The following is a 5,282-nucleotide window of genomic DNA, read 5'->3' on the forward strand; positions in this document are numbered from 1 at the left end:
TCTCGCGATGTTCAAAGCATAACAAAGAGCGTGTCTCGCGAGAGCTGCTCAGATACCGAAAAGGTCTATTGTGTACAAGAACTCCTTTCAGACACCACAGAATCGGTCGAATTGTAGCCACCGTGTAACTGTAACATAACCCTGTCGTTGTTCATTGACAATTGAATTACTGTGGCGTTGCTCTCTCTGTACCGAACAGGGACAGTGCAGCCTTGATTGGCAAATGACCAGTGCCTATACTCTTGGGTCCAATGCTGCCAACACGAAGAAGAAGAATCAATGGGGTTTACATCTCTCAGGATCTGTGTTTCTGGGGTGTGCAACGTGTGCGTGTGGATGGGGAGGATGGAAGGGGTGGGGTGGAGGTTACGGGGGCGGGGGGGGGGGGGGGGGGGGTTGGGGAGAGGGGGGGGGGTGTCACAGCTTGATTACATGTAAAATGGAGACTTTTTCCGATCTCCCAGGTCAACTTATGTGCAGACCTGCCAGTGACCTAACCCCCTTCGTGTGTACACGCAAGCACAAGACCAAGTGCGCACGGAAAAGATCCTGTAATCCATGTCAGAGTTCGGTGGGTTATAGAAACACGAAAATACCCAGCATGCCTCCCCCGAAATCGGCGTATGCTGCCTGAATGGCGGGGTAAAAACGGTCAAACACGTAAAAATCCACTCGTGCTAAAAACATGAGTGAACGTGGGAATCTAAGCCCATGAACGAAGAAGAAGAAGAGGAAGAAGAAGAAGATTAAATGTAAAAACAAGAAAGGTAAGTTATTGAAATGTTTAATTTTTGACCCAAAAAAGACATGCACAAGTACATCGATCGTGACATCTTACATGAACATCTTACCAGAGGTCGCGCACTCAGCTAAGTCTATTATTTGTTGCAGTTGCCTCATAATTATTTGTCTGTATTTCCAAACTAAAGACTATAGGGTCGATGTACTTGTGAATGTCTTGTTTTGTCAAAAATAAAACGTTCAAATAACTGATCTTTCCTGTATTTTGGTTCTGGGTTTTAACACGTTCTGGGTTTTAACACGTTCTGGGTTTTAACACGTTCTGGGTTTTAACACGTTCTGGGTTTTAACACGTTCTGGGTTTTAACACGTTCTGGGTTTTAACACGTTCTGGGTCTATCTGTTTCTGGATGTGTCTTCAGAATACATTACAGCTTGTGTAGAAAACAGAACAAACTGTCCAGTTGCTCCAATGTCCATACACCTGAACAGAACACGCAGCCAAACCCACCACATCACAAGGGTAGCGCATTACTTCTGTAGGCTACTTGATATAAATGCGAAACATCGAGTGATTATGCCCGTCTTCACAACACACTGGTGAATTATCTTGTTCACAAAAGCGTCACAGAACATGTAACTATGCGCTGGTCAGCAAAAACACCACAACGCCGAGCTAGTTTTCCGTGCAATCGGGATTCCACTTATAGCTATACACAACATTTGTTTACGTTAAGGCGATGTGAGGCACTAAAATCACCAAAATTAAACTTGGAGAATACATGGAAAAACTTAGTTTTCTGGGTAATTATTCAAGTGACATGAAAAGAAGTGAACAATATGTGAATACTACAGGACATAGAAACTTGCTATGGAAACTGGCTTAAACAGCGCCATATTGGATTTCTAGGAAACGGGTTTACAGCAACATCATACATGTATCAGAAATGCTTAATATTTGGCACAAAGATGCACATGCCTTCTATCTACAAGCATATATAACGATATTTTGAGAAAAGACTACAGTTGAATTTTTTTTTAAATAAGAATTAATTCATATGCGGTTAGAATTTCATTAATCCTTATTTCAAAAATTAATATAAATTCAACTGTAGTCTTTAGTAAAAATATCGTTCACATGATTGTAGATAAAAGTCATGTGTATCTTTGTGCCAAATATCATGCGTTTCTGATGTATGATGTCGCTGTAAAACCGTTTCCTAGAAATCCAATATGGCGGCTGTTTCCATAGCAACGGCGATCTGTGTCCATTAATATTTACACATTGTTCATTGATTGTTATAAGTCACTTCAATAACTACCAAGAAAACTAGGTTATTTCATGCATTCTCCAAGTTTAATTTTAGTGCCACACATCGCCTTAAGCCACACACTGACCCGAATACTTTCCTGACACCTGTGAAGAATCACCAAGAGGATAAAAGTTGCGTGTTTATTTAAATACCTATGTTATGGTGTCAGGTGTCCGGAGATTGGCTCCGCGAATTCGGTATTAATTTCCTTTGTTATTTGACCTATAAAGAACAGTCGTCCTAATTTACAATGTGATAAGTATACCTACAAGTGTAATGTTACTTTTATAATGCCACTAGTGTGCAAAACATTATGTGCTACAGATGACTATTTCCACCAGAGGAGGCTGATCCATTGCCTTTGCATTAACATTGTCCTGAAATGCTCAGCCGCGCGCACATCTTCTCAAAACACCAGAATAACTTTCCCCTCACAAAGCCATAGCTCACTCCACCACATCAAATTAACCACACTGGGAATTTGGAGCAAAAATATCTTCATATTGACAAATCTACAAGACCAGTCGCCAAATGGAGGTCTTTGTCACACTTCTAAAGTATTTCGAAGATTTTCCTTCGAATTTGCACATGACCAGTTAGCATAGGCGCCGTCCCAGCGTCTGGAACATCGAAACATAGACTGACATCCGCGTTGAACAGTCATCGGCAAACTCAATTTTTTGTCATAGCACCTAACTCGTAGAAAGTATTCAAAACTAACCAAACAAATAGCAGGAGCCACGACCACACGCTTTATAGTCAGCGCAAAAGGTCACCTGCAGTCACGAGATACAGACTTTGAGGACAAAATCTAATCTCCAATAGCACTGGCAAGGTTACATAACACTGGTAGCTACTACGACATTAATCACCATGGTGTTGCCATATCCACAGCGCAATCACATCATCCAGTTGCTGAAACACTGACCTTTAATACTGACACCTGCAAAAAACAGGTATTGCCACATACCCACACCTGTGTGCCACAGCGCTGATTTCCCAAAGGATTACACTGGTCCATTTGGTCTCTAAACTGCAGCCACACCACCAAACTGCCCTAAGTGTCTTCTGACATCTGCACCAAACACTCGCATCCATCTGTACCCACGTCTGTCGGGAGAGATATTTAAGTTGTATGCCCTCACGGCAAGGTCATTAGGGGCATGTTCCCGGGTATTACCCCGACTTTAGATGAGATACCCAACTGTATGCGGGTTTAGGTGTAAAAAGCCACCCACACTGATAGCAGAATGACAGCTCTGGTCTTTTACGTGCCTCTGTGGTGACACGGGGATGGGAAATGGATACCTTCTCTGAGTCTACACATTAAGTTGATCCGTGTCCGTCCCGGCCTGGAATCAAACCCGTGATCCAAGGATCACACGTCCAGTGCTCTACCACCTGAGCTACCCGGGACCCTGGGATCACACGTCAAGTGCTCTACCACCTGAGCTACCCGGGACCCTGGGATCACACGTCCAGTGCTCTACCACCTGAGCTACCCGGGACCCTGGGATCACACGTCCAGTGCTCTACCACCTGAGCTACCCGGGACCCTGGGATCACACGTCCAGTGCTCTACCACCTGAGCTACCCGGGACCCTGGGATCACACGTCCAGTGCTCTACCACCTGAGCTACCCGGGACCCTAGGATCACACGTCCAGTGCTCTACCACCACAGGTATTCACTCCTTTGTGTCACAACACAACTATCACCTCTACATAATAATCACACACTCGGAAACATGTACCTGACATGCTTACGCTTGTATATGTCACTTACACACAAGCGTATTCGCATCTTTTCCACAACACCAAGCTTCTTAAACTACGACCTATAATACAAACAGAATTACAGAGCACTATGCCACATGCATAGACACATCTCTGAAACAACAAGAATGAACTGAAACTGTAACCTCTAACAGTAACACATGTGCAGAGAAACAACATCCACCCACATTCGTCGAGATCTTTGTCACAAAACCAAGCTAGCACAACATCTCCTTCATACTGCAACCACCCAGACCTGAAACTTTTAAAAATCCACATTAAATTCTGACACCTGTACAGAACAATTGTATGGAAACCTTTGTTTTACACTCATATTTGATACTGACATCATACAGTTACAGAACACATGAATCCAGACTTTCGTATTACAACACCAAACTACAACAGCCGTCTGAAACATTCAACTTTGATGCCGACACCTGTACAGAACACACGTATCCAGATCTCTGTTGTAAGAACACTTGACTACAACTGCCATCTGAAACATTCACCTTCGATACTGAAACATTACTGTTACAGAACACATGAATCCAGACTGTGGTATTACAACACCAAACTAAAACAGCCGTCTAAAACTTTCACCTTCAATGCTGACAACTGTACACAACACACGTATCCAGATCTTTGTGCTGCAACACCAAACTACAACATTGCTTTTGTACTTCCACGTGCACGCTACCGTGCTTCTAAAATATATACTGTTGATACTGATACCTGTACATAACACACGTATCCAGATCACTGTACAATAACATCAGGCAACCACAGCATTACCTTCACACTGAAACGTGCATACCACCAAGCTTCTGAAACATTCGCTTTTGATACGAACACCTGCACAGAAAACACGTATCAAGATTTTTCGTGACACAACACCAATCCATCTAATTATTACCTGCATACTGACATCTACATATAATAGTGTCACAAAACCATGATATTAGAACTATAACCTCTATTACTAACACATGTACAGAGCACCAACAGCCACATTCATCCAGATCATCTGTATCCAGATGTGTGTGCCACAAAATCAGTATATTAAAACTATAAAATCTACTACTAACACCTGTACAGAGCACTAACAGCCACGTCAGTTCATCCATATCACCTGTATCCAGATGTGTGTGTCACAAAATCAGTATATCAAAACTATAAAATCTACTACTAACACCTGTACAGAGCACTAACAGCCACATCAGTTCATCCAGATCATCTGTATCCAGATGTGTGTGTCACAAAATCAGTATATCAAAACTATAACATCTACTACTAGCACGTGTACAGAGCACTAACAGCCACATCAGTTCATCCATATCACCTGTATCCAGATGTGTGTGCCACAAAATCAGTATATTAAAACTATAAACGCTACTACTAACACCTGTACAGAGCACTAACAGCCACATTCATCCAGATCACCTGTATCCAGA

This window comes from Littorina saxatilis, linkage group LG2 (assembly GCF_037325665.1).
Source record: "Littorina saxatilis isolate snail1 linkage group LG2, US_GU_Lsax_2.0, whole genome shotgun sequence".
In the NCBI taxonomy this organism is placed as follows: Eukaryota; Metazoa; Mollusca; class Gastropoda; order Littorinimorpha; family Littorinidae; genus Littorina; species Littorina saxatilis.